The 12,187-nt window shown below is 52.0% G+C and overlaps 1 long non-coding RNA gene across 1 annotated transcript; it reads left to right on the plus strand.

Annotated features, from left to right (window-relative positions):
- The first annotated feature begins 7,270 nt into the window (after positions 1-7,270).
- On the plus strand, positions 7,271-11,985 carry LOC135997133 (uncharacterized). Its single transcript, XR_010607365.1, has 3 exons — positions 7,271-9,155; positions 9,912-10,176; positions 11,064-11,985. It is a non-coding gene; the product is annotated as an uncharacterized LOC135997133 (long non-coding RNA).
- Positions 11,986-12,187: the final 202 nt, after the last annotated feature.

Raw genomic sequence — 12,187 nt, forward strand, 5'->3', positions numbered from 1 at the left:
CTGTTTTCGTTGCTCCTGGAGTTTTCCCTCACCCTCCACAGGCGGGACAGCTCGACTCCCCCCCAAAACACAGCACATCAAACTTGAAATGTTTTGTGAAACTCTGTCAAGCTTTGAGGTGGTCCCCAGGGCACAAAAATGTTCCGTTTCCTCATTTTCAAAACAACCCTTTCCATTTCCAATGACTTTTTCTTCTGCGGTTGTTAACATTTTCACTCTACTTTATAATGCGAAACAAAATTACAGTTAAAATAATATATTTAGAGTTTATCAGTTGAAGCATTTCAAGCCATCCATTTAACTGAGTTTTCTTTTACAGATAACCTGGAAAGCTTTGGGGTGGGTGATTCTGAATTGGAACAGAGACAGGTTTCAAAATGTTTTGCAAAGACAGAACTTCATCTCTATTGCCAAGTGGTAAGTGGCCAAGTGAAAAAAAAAAAACCTATCAGGTATATCTCTAGCATTGTTTCTAAATGGGGAATTTTTCCTGTGATTAATAAAAACGGGGAAATAGGGCCAAATTCTGTACATAGTTTGACCGCGAAGCTTGTACAAACACACTGGTTGGGCTTTGGCTGGAAAGACCAGGCTTAATTAGTTCCCTTGTATCTAGGGATGTGGGTTGTCGCTTTTAGTGCCAGGAAGGATTTATGTTTCCTTTTCCTCGGGAATATGATCAGTGTCTAAGTATTAAGAATAATCATTTCACTAATGTAAGGCAAATTTCTTATCCTAGGCAGCTGATAGCAAGGGGGATGCTGCTGAGCCGCGGATGCTGTTCGGACGGGTGCCCGACAGTGATGACGATTTACTGCTGTTGTTGTGAACCCGCGCTCGGTGCTCACCCGCTCCCGGGGCTCTCAGACACGGAGTTCACCTTCCCCTGGTTTTGCAGCCCAGAGTGATGGGGAATTTGGAAGGAGAAAGAGAAGGTGGAATAAGCACGAAAGCGTAGAGAGCCCATAACTCCAAACTAGGGCAGGAAATGCACTGCACATCACTCTAACCTTATCATCGGGGATGGATTTTAAGTGCTTCTTCAGTGACTCATAGTCCCTGAATGGGCTCGAAGGACTGTCCGCCTGAGAGGAAAGGCCAGAGAACTCCAGATCAGATATCAGGTTATTACAAAGCCCATACGCCGCCTCGCGCGAGGCATCTGCCAGGACTGCGGCCGGGGCTGCTCGGCCCCACAGGGAGGGAAGAAATACGGTTTCTCAGGTGTGGTTTGGGAAGGGCAGGAGGTGGTGGAGGCTCAGGAGGGGGACAGGCAGCATCCCTGCCTGCTCCTGGCAGCATCCCTGCCTGCTCCTGGCAGCCCACACTGGGAGGTGCTGGATGTTCCTGGGAGCTGTACGTGGGCAAAGGACGGGGCAGGACGAAGCTGCCGTGTGGCCCCAAGGGCTCAGCAGGACACAGGCTGAGCTCAGTCCTGCTGTGATGGCGAGGAGCAGTCACGAGCTTCGTCCACTCTGGACCAGGCATTACGTGGAGCTGGCAGCAGCCCCAGTGATGCTGTGGTTACCAGGAACCCCCTTCCCGGAGCCTGATGCACCCGTGCACAGGCTCTCTGCAGCATGAGGCGCGTGTGTGGGAGCCGATGGGCAAGCAAAGGGCTTGCAAAACCCTTTCCAAAGGGCTGGGAGGCTCAGCTTGCCTTTCAGATCCAGTTCCTATTTAGTCTGGGTGGCGCTGACCCTCCGCAGAGCAGCGCTGGGAGGTCTGGCGCACCCCACCGCAGGGCCAGGTGATGCTTTCTTGAGCCTCCTCCTCTTCCAAGCATCCATCCTGGCTGTTCCGGGCTGTCTCCTGTCCCAGATCTGTCTGGGGTGGACACGACCTACCCAGAGAGCTGCTCCACAAAGGCAGGCAGTGAGCAAGAGAGCAGCCTGCGGCAGGGCTGCTCCGAGCTCTGAAACCACAGCTCCCTGCAGAGCTCGGGGTGGGGCCATTGGAGCCCTGACCACCCTCCCCACAACCCCCACAAGAGATGGAATTGCCCTTTATTCCCCTTCTAAACTGCTGAGGTCCCCTTTTGATGGACAGTGGAGATGGCTGGTAGGTGTAACGAGAACCGCTAACGATCGTTTGGATGCTGAGAGCTGGTGTGCACAGGTGTGCATAGACACATGTATGTTTTTTAAAAATGCATATGGACTAAAACCTCTCTGGCATGAGAGTTGTCTTAATTAATGAATATCTCTTTGTTGCTGTGAGAGCGAGATTCCTGGGGGCAGGGCGAACAGGGGCCTCTTTCTCCTCTTATTCATGCCCAGTCCTGGCCAGTCTTGTTCCCTGGGTTCCACTGGGACCGCTCTCGTTGGCGTGGTGTGACCGCCCTACCCTGGGTGACATGAGCTCAAAGGGACAGAGGTGGCATTCGTGGTTCTCGCTCCTTCTGGGTGGTTCCCTTGTACCCTGGCTCCCGGAGTCAGGTGAGGATGGGGGCAAACAGAGACAGGCTGAAATACCCGTTACTGATCGAAACTTGCTGTAAAAAAAAGCCCTCTCCGTATTGTGCCGTACATGAAAGATGCTGGTATGGTTCAGAGGTTAGCTTTTATCCTAAGCTCAGCTAGAAGCTGAAGAGTTTTAGCATTTTTTAAAAAATACCAGAAAAGTATGAAAAAAAGAGGACAAATTCTGATCTCAGTTACATTGGTATTAATGGAGAGAAATTTAATGGAAGTCTGTAGAAGCTTCTGATTTAATCTTGTGTGAGATTGGCTAGAAATAGCCCAAAGAATCTCATTGCTGCTGCCCGGATTCATCTGCACAGCAGAGAGCTATTAATGCTCCGTTTTCTTGCCTTTGGTCAATACGTCTTGCAAGGTAGGAGGAAGCTAGATTATGTCTGCAAGTGTCCCCGTGTCATGCTATGCCGGATAATGAACTGTGGCTAAATTGGATCAGCTTTTCAGTCGCCAGGCTCTCTGAAATCCAACAAGGAGTCGGGGCAGCAAGCTGTGCTTTCAGCCCCGGCGTGCCAAGAACAGAGCGTTTGCTCTGATAACCCTTGTGCCGCTGTGTCGGGAACCAGCGCTAGGCAGCAAGAGCTATTGTGGAGATTGCAGGCTGGAGCAGGTGAAAACCATCGTTAACCTGGAAATTGTGCAGCTCTGTTTTGCTCGGTGCTTCCCTGTGCCTTAAAAATGTCTGGTCTGGTGCGAATCTGCTGTTCAAGGAAATAGAGATATAATGAGAGCAGCATCTCACTGAGCTGCATTTGTTATTTGGTTTTGATCTGATTTTTCAGTTAATCCTGGTGGGTGAGGAGTGTGGCTCGGGAAGCATCCAGGTTTGCTGGAGGAATGTGGAGAAGACCCTTATGTTGGACACCTGAAGGTTTGTGTTTCCATGGAAATCGAGGGGTTTGATCCAGAGTTCCTAGAAAATATTGAAAGACCCCACTTGATAGCAGGGGTACAAAACCTAGAAGTGGAGAAGACTCGTCAGCTGCTCTTCTGCTCATGGGCTGCCTGGTTGTGGTGTCTGGCATGACGGGATGTCCCTTCCCTGCCCCAGGGAACGGCCCCTGTGCCCCCGGGGGGCTCCCACCCGCTCCGGGAGATGCTGGGGTGGGATCCCAGATCCATGTGCTGTCTCTTCTGTAACCCTTGGGGTTTAGATTGGATATCAGGAACAATTTTTACTGGAAAGGGCTGTCGGCCATCGGAACAGGCTGCCCAGGGCAGTGCTGGAGTCACCATCCCTGGAGGGGTTGGACAGACGGACATGAGGTTCTCAGGGACATATGGTAATGCAAGGGCTGGGGGAATGGGTGGACTCGATGATCTTGAGGGTTTCTTTCCACCAAAATCATTCCGTGATTCTCTGAAAGCTGGGCCCGTTCCCCGTGCGCGCATGAGGAGTTCAGCGCAACGCTTTATTATGACATTTCAAACAAAACAGGGCTGCATCTCCCACCCGGGGACCCGCGGGGACGCTGTGTGAGTGGGGGCTGCGGGGAGCTGACCCCCCGCACCGCAGGCACGGCGTCTGTATTTTCACTGGAGTTCCCGAGAACATAATCCCGTTAAGGGCTGAACGTCTGATTCAGCTGTCCTGCTCTGCAGCTAATCCTGCCGGCAGGAGCGGGTGTTATCCCATCGCCGGGGGAGATTCTCCAGCCCCTCCAGGCACTGGGGTCCCGACTTTAATCCCATCATCCGCTTTTGGGTCTACGGCTTCAATACTTTCACAGCCAGGGAGTTAATTTTACTCATTACCTATATATTTGCCAGGCTTTAAATGCTATTTTTGCTCGTGTCCTCCCTTCTCTGCTGTGATTTGTCCCTATCTCAGGGAACTTCACCCTCTGCCGTTGCTGGCTTCTTACAGACAGGACGCGGTCTGGTGGGGTTTGTTTCGCTGGCAGCTGCCTTGGTTTCTCAGAGGGTTGTAAATGCTCTTTAAAAATAAGATTTCTACAACAGAGGCCATTTCAGTTGCAAATCTCTTTGGACAAAACGTGGTTTTGCCCATCTCTTCCCTGCAAAAAGAAAAAGAAAAAAATCCAGTGCTGATGAATAAGGAATATGTCGATAGAGCCAGTAATAAAATATACTGGTGCTTCTAACAGCTGTGAAGTCTGAGAGGTGAGGAGATCCGTGGGAAGCCCACGGTGCCAGGGACACAGAGGGTTTTGGTGCACAGCAGACCTTGTTTTGGGTTCATTTTGGCCATTTAATTATATAAATTTTGATCACAACCCGTCCCCTGAGCAGATGCCAGCATTCAGCCGCAGGAATACCCATTTCATCACTCTCTGCTATAACCTGAGACAGTGAATCTGGGGTTAAAAGCCTGAAGGAAAGCTGATAAATGTGTATAATATAAACTATTGAAGAGTAAAAAATTCTGAAAACACTGGAGAAAGTAAATACAATAAATTTGGGGTGACATTTCTCTCCCTAACTCAGGTTTTCCAGCAGCAGCTGCCCAGCCCTCTAACAGCTCAGAACTCCATATCACCTCCAAAGTGTAATAATGAAGAGAAACTCTTGCAAAACATTTTTTTCCTGAACTAGCTGAGCATGAGTAACCTTGGCTCTTTTTTTCACCTGGCTTCTCCCGTGGGGTCTGGCAGTGCCGATGATGAGGGACAGATGCAGGTTCCTCCCCATGAGCTCCTGTTATCGGCCGGATCTGCCCGAGCTGAGTGTCTGCCCTTGGACCCCCCGGGATCCCCACCTGCCGCTCACCCCCGCCTGTTTATTTCTTCTTGTCTCTTCTAGTTTGGGAACCTCTCACTCTGCATCCCCTGTGCCCCGGTCCTGGTTCCTCAGCCAGGCGGGTTGGATTTCCACCTGGAGAGGTGGGAATAGTGGGAACAGCTCCGGCTGCTGTTGCAGGAGGAGCTGCGAGTTCATGGTCTGTTTGCTAATTTTATTTTATTTCTTTTGCTCAAAGACAAGACATGAGGGCACTCGTGGTCTGCCTATGGCTGTGCTTTAGTTTAAACTGGAAGAGTCAATGAAAAATGCTGCGGACAGGTGATGGGCCAGCGGTGGCCACCGGGTCCTGTCTGGTGGCCACTTGCAGAGCACAGGAAGGCTTGTGAAGATGCTCAGATGCCTTAAGGGCCTCTGCCAAGTCACTGTGTGTTCAGCAGGGTCCTGTTTATCTAACAGCGCCAGGGCACTTAAGCCCTTTATGAGAGCGAGAGTTATGCCGTGTTTACCGGCTGGCATGTGACACTGTCTGCAGGGGTGGCACCCGCCTGGGGACACGGGGTGAGCGACCCAGGAGAGCTCAGCCCACCTCGGGATCCAGCCCTTGGGTGCCCACCAGCGCACCCGTGCGTCATTTTGCCTAAATGCTTTGCAAATCAGTCAGCAACCAATTTACCCCTGAAGTATTTTGGAGATGTCACTCCGAGAATGTTAACGGCGTGTGATTCACGGGGGTCCCGCGTGCTGAAAAACGCGTGGCCGTGCAGCGGGCTCCTGCGGGAGGGCGGCTGGGACAGCAGCTCATGTGGGGGACGGTGATTTATTAATGGGGGGGTCATCCCAGCTTTTCGACCTCGCATCCCTCAGTGCAGCACAGCAAACTAGGAGAGAGACTAAGCCATTTAGCTGGCAAGGATATCATGCTTAAAAACTTGTTATTTTTGGATCGAGTTTCCAAGCCCCCTCTCCCCCCCGCCCTGCAGCATTAAACACAGTTGTTTATTGGAGCTGACAGTAAAAACACAAGCGGTTGTCGGTCGCTTCTGCAAGAGTAGTGTCTACCGGCGGTGGAATGAACATGACGGAGCCGATGACTAACACAGCTTTGAATTTTATATGCTTCCAGCTAACGGGTCCCATATGTTCCACCGCTGCAGCCCAAGGAGAGAGCGGTCCAGGATGTGGTGCCGGGCCCTGGGGCATGAAGCCTGGCTGGCTGCAGAGCCGATTCCTGGCTCTGCCCACCCTAAGGCTCCTGGTCCACAGCTGCCTCGGGGCTCACACCTGAGCTGGAGCTGCTGCAGATGTTTTTTGGGGGTCTGAACCTCGGGGTGTGATAGCAGGAGCTGTGTACTTGTGGCTCTGTGGCTGGTGCCACTGGCAAGCTTTGCAGGCAGCACTGAGCTGGATTCAATAGATTTATGAAGAGATCAAAGAGTCTGCAGTCTACCACAGCTAACCTGGATCTCTTGCTCTGCAAGAGACCGTCGTGATCGAATTGATACCCTTGGCTTGGAGCCCTCTCTTGTAGCCTGTCGGGAGGATGGAGCAGGAGGGGAAGTGGTGTTTCCTCAGCAAGCTGCTGTGTCATTAAAATAACCCATCAGCTCTCACAAATCATGCTTGGTAAAAAAATGCGTGCAGCTTTATTGCAGGGAGCAGCTAAAACCTGAGTCAAGCATGTGGATATGAGGTTCTCCCTGGGCACCCGGGCTCCTGGTTGCATGTTCCCACGTTTGCCCACGGGTGCTGCTGCCGGAGCAGCGCAGAAGGTCTCTGGAGGAGCAGAGGCACCCTAAGGCAATTGCATAGCTTGAAGAGGTCACCTTCCAGGACCTACAACACAAAGAAATCATCCTGGGGTAATTTCCGCCAGCCTGTGCTTACTGCTACCGGTGCTATGCCAGGGTTGAACTAGGGAAAGGCTTTTGTCTCACTGCTTTTGTTTGCACAGCGCTGGCTGGACTGCTGCCGCCTTCCCGTTTGCGTGTTGCTGCTAAGGGTGTGTTTTGGCTGGTTGCAGTTATTCAGCGAAAAATCAGAATCCATCTTGTTCTTCTCCAGATGAAGAGGGAAGTGATGGGAAGGCCATTGCCTCTTGCAAACAGCCATCTGCGGTTGGCGAAGCATTTCGCACCCTCTTCTTTGTGGTCTCTGCTCCCTGCCCTTTGCCAGACTTGGCAGCCGGTCGCTCCTCGGGGCAGCACCTGGGGACGCCGGGCACACAGACACGGCTGCGGGCTGATGCTGTTTAAACAAGCACATGGCATGTACCTGAGTGGCTGACTCTGGGAATAATTCCCCACTTCTCCAGTCCGGGAGGAGTTTGGCAACCCAGCCAGTGGGAGACAGAATGCAGCCGTGGTGGTAGCTGGCGTCTGGCCCCCCAGTGATGGTCACACCAGAGCCTCGCGGCCGTGCCTGGGCTGGTTGGCTGCTCCCTGCAGAATTTTGACCTTGTGTGTTTTTAAATTCCAAGTGCAATCTGAGTCTGGAGCTGACAAAACCAGTGGGCAGGGAAGGTGAGGGTACTCGGCGCTTGAGGAAGCAGGAGCACGAGACATTTCCTTTAACGATGCCCTCGATATTTGTCATTTCTGTAATGCAGCAGGGCTGGAGGCGCAGGCTGGCATGTGCCAGGGGACACAAGCTGCAGCCCTGGCTCCTCTCTTCTGACTGTTGGAGGTGAGTTCACATGTGGTGGCCAAGTGCCAACCTGGCTGTGCTGCGCTCCCAGGTGCTGCTTTGCTCCAGCGCCGATCCCTGTTTAAATTCCTCACTGCTTCTGGGCAGGGGTGGCCCCGACAGCAGCGTTTCCAGGGGTTGAGCTGCCAACCTGACCCTGCACTGAAATTCCCCCTACGGTGTCTCCAGCTAGTTCCCATCTGTTACTTCACTCACTTGATTAATCTGCCAAAGAAATTCCTGGTATAAACACAGCATTATCAGAATTTTACTCCAGACTTGGCCCCTGGATTCCCTGCCAGCTTTTGCTGGTATTGCACTTTTTGCTACAGCAACTCTTCAGTGAAAACAAACGGCATGCAGAAAGTTGTGGAGCCTGTGCAGGGAACTGGGGAGTCAGGGGTGATTTGGGTCAGCCCAAATGGGATTGAAACACACAGTTCAGCACTGGGAGGTGATACCTGTTCTCCCAGGGCAGTCTTGGGAAAATTTAGCCTGAAAGTTTTTCTTTATCAGGATGAAGAAAGAAGCTGGATGGTCCACTGCCTCAGATGCACACTCAGGAGTCAGAGCTGGTCTGGTGAGCTGTCTATGTGCCAGCACCAGCAGTGCGGCAAGGGAGCCTGTCCGAATTTGAGGCTTGATTTTCCTCTCACCCCTGCTCCTTTCCTGTGTGACTAATGACAAATCAAGCCCATTCATTAAGAGGAGGAATCTGATCCCGCAATTGAGGAAAGATTGCTTCTGAGCTATTCTTAGCTCACTAAGGAGTTGTGTAAGAGGCGGATTTTGTTTTCCCGACCCACCTGGCAGCCGGGAGCTCTGCCCCTGCCCTGCGCTTCGGGCCAGGCACACGGCGGGGAGTTTGCAGGGAGCCGTCTCCTGGCATCCCTGGAATCATTTCTGCTAGCGGAAGGGAAGAACCGAGCAGCAGAGGAAGGAAGGGTTTGCCTTGTGCCACTGTTGACACTGTTCTGCAGTTAAATGCAGCCAGCAGCGAGGGATGGGAGTTGGGGTCACAAGAGCGGTTTGGCACAAGAGGGAACGCAGGAACTTGTGTTCAGGTTCATGCCTGGCAGGTGGCGGCACTGGCGAAAAGGAAAACTCTAACTCTGCTCTTGTCTGTCTCAGGCAGCTGGAGCATCCCTGGTGCATCTCCCACCGGGAATCCCGCTGGAAGGCGGGTGCCGGTGCGGGGAGGAGGCGTGAGGCGGGAACCTGCCCCGGCGCTTCGCGCCCGATCGCGTCCTGAGCACCTGCCCGAGCGTGGGGTCCGACTCCAGTTTGAAACTGGTGAGAAAAAGGTTGTGCTGGAAAAGCCCAGCAGTTCATTGTCACCCGTGGTCCCTGCGGGGGGTGCCCTCGCCTGCAAGGGGGGTGGGGGGACCCGCGGGGGTGCCCGGGTAGGGTGGAAAGACGAACCCCCCGGCGGTGCCGGGGCTCGGGCGCGCCCGGCCGGCGGGTCCCGGGGACACGGTGGAGCGCAGGGACGGACCCGCAGCGCTACCTGCTGGCTACCGGCCCCCCTGGCTACCGGCCCCTTGGCTACCGGCCCCGCTGGCTACCGGCCCCCTGGTTACCGGCCCCCTGGTTACCGGCCCCCCTGGCTACCGGCCCCCTGGCTACCGGCCCCGCTGGCTACCGGCCCCCTGGTTACCGGCCCCCCTGGCTACCGGCCCCGCGGCTCCGGGAGCCACTGCGGGGGGTGCGGGCGGACTTGTCTGCACTTGTGCTCCACGTTGCTTTTCTGAGCTCTGGCTTCTCAGCATAACTTGGTGGAGGATGTCATGAGCTGGCAGTGAACCCCCCCCAAAAACGCTGCTTTACTGTCAAGGTAATTGTGTTCTGAATTGTCTTTTGGGGCAAATGGCTTTTGAGAAGATTAGAGATGCTGTGAAGAGCCGGTGACATCCTGGCTGATAAAGCAAGTTCCCAGTGAGGTGGTGGAACAAGTGGGACCTGGGATTATCCCTCAGCCGCAGGTAACGTGGATGGTGGTTTGACCTGTGGTGTCAGTTATAGAAGGAATTTTCCTCTGTTTAACATCAGGTCTGCCCAGAGTTACTGATGCTCACCGATGTGCACAGTTGTGTGTGAAGAAGGAGCTGCTTGTACCTACCAAAACAGCTGCTAATGCAAATAACCAAAAAGGTCCCAGTGTTTTATTTCCATGTATGTACATCTCCTGACTACTTCGAAGGTAGGGACAAAATGTTGCAGCTTGTCCCCCTGTGGGCTTTGTGTTGAGTGCACTGGCTTTGTCCCCCAGCTGGGATGAGGATACTCCAGGGACGGATCAAGTCTCTTGTGCAAGGTATGTTTCAAACCAGGCCTTTTTTTTTTTTCTTTTTCTTTTTTTTTGCTAAAGCAGCTGTGGGACATTTCAATGTATAAAATATTTTTTTTCCAGCTATTCTGGCAAAGAGAAGTTTTTAATGTAGATTCCCTTCAAAACTTTGAAGAGCTTTTATCTTTTTTTTTTTTTCCCTTTCTTTCTGTGGAAGCAAAAGTCACTTCCCACTCCGGTGCTCAGTCCTCTGAGCAGCCGTCCAGCTGGGATGGCTCTCCCACACCCAACCCCATTCCGCTGTCAGTGCACTGTCCTCTGCTTGATCTTCTCGGAGCCATAATCTGTGTTTTTTCAGTGGTGCACCGGTAACCGTTCCTCACTGGTAGTCTAATGTCTGCAGGAGATAAAAACCCAAGTGAGGGCACATGCGGGTGCACGTGCGTCCGGCCAGGTCTCCATCCCCATCTTTTCTGGGATGTAGTTTGAGTTTTTACCTTCTCCTGCCCCTCTAGGGGGCTGGGATGGGGTCCTAGGTGGGCACCCAGGACTGGGTGCTGTGGCCGGGACATGTGTCCCCCCCACTTGCTCCTCCCTCGCCTCCTGCCCGCGGTGACAGATGGTGACCAGAGAGGAGTTGGACTCAATGATCCTTGTGGGTCCCTTCCGACCTGGGACATTCTATGATTAAATATCTGGTTACTAAGTGATAATTAATTAGTAAAATTAATATATTATTAAGGCAGGAGGTGGCTCGGGGGGTGCTGCTCTTCCCCGCCGACGGTGGGAAAATGTGGGCGCAGGGCAGGATCCCTCTGGGGCAGCCGACGCACCAGTCCACAGCCATCACTGGCAAGCGTGAGCTCTGTGTTTGTTTTTGTAATCCTCCTTTTTTTTTTTAATTGTGATTTTAGCGGTGGTGAAAGGTGCTGGATTGACAAGCCGTGGAGACGGAAGGGCCTCCGGACTCCACTGAAGTTTACATTTACAAAGGACACAGAGAATAAATAGAAGACAGTGTTTAGAGTCCTCTGTAGACACTTCAGACTTGCTTATAATTCTGCAGCAATTCCATCACCTCTGAAGTGATTGATGCTCTCTATAAAGTCTTGCCTTAAAACATTTTCCTATGTGTCAGGGGAAGAAGTTTATTACACTTTACTGAAAGGGCAGGATTTGTGTTGTGCTGAGGGCTGAGTCCTTCCCAACCCCATCCTCAAGAGAAAAAATAATCCGAGTGCTGGAAAAAAAGAGCCTGACCCAAAGCACACGTTTGGCTTGTGGTTAGCCAGGTCTAAAGCTGGATATCGAGATCAAGTTCTCTGTGGGTGCTACAGAGTGCGTTTAACAGGTTTTCGTCATTTTTTTTCTTTTTTTTTTCCCTAAAAGCTTGTATTTTCATTGAGTGGAAACACAGAACGCATCTGCTTTCAACAAAAAGGAAACAATATTTTTCATTAAATCACCCAATATATTGAAAAGAGACTGCTTTGGGACGGAGCTGCTTGTGTTCCAATCAAAACACAACAGATCACTGGCTTTAGGTCTCTGTTTCTACTGAAGGAGTTGTGGTGTTTGGTTTTTTTTTTTCTTTTTTAATTTCAACCTCACTCCTCATCCTTAGAAAGCGAACTGGGGGGTGCTGACGTGAAGCTGACGGTGCTGGTGGGAGCTGTAGTGTCTCCCATCCCGTCCTGTCCTGTAACATCACTGGGGATCGCGGCTGTACGAGCTCCCTGCCGCCTTCTGCCACGCAGACGCAGGCACTGATTTATCACCAGACCCGCTGGCAAGGAATTACCTGTGTCTGCCTACATTTAATCTTCATTTTGATGTTTTAGGGAGAACCTGATGTTTGCTCAGCTAATTGCCTACTAAAGACACTGCTCCTTCCCTGCTTTCGTGCTAGATTCACCTTTTTTTTTCCTTTCCACAATGCCCTCAGGTGAAAGACAAATTGCAACATATAAAAAATGACCCTAGCCACTTAATTTGAACCAGAGAAGATAATAACAGTCGGGATGGAGAGCTGGATTTA

Source organism: Caloenas nicobarica, chromosome 21, assembly GCF_036013445.1.
Source record: "Caloenas nicobarica isolate bCalNic1 chromosome 21, bCalNic1.hap1, whole genome shotgun sequence".
Lineage (NCBI taxonomy): Eukaryota > Metazoa > Chordata > Aves > Columbiformes > Columbidae > Caloenas > Caloenas nicobarica.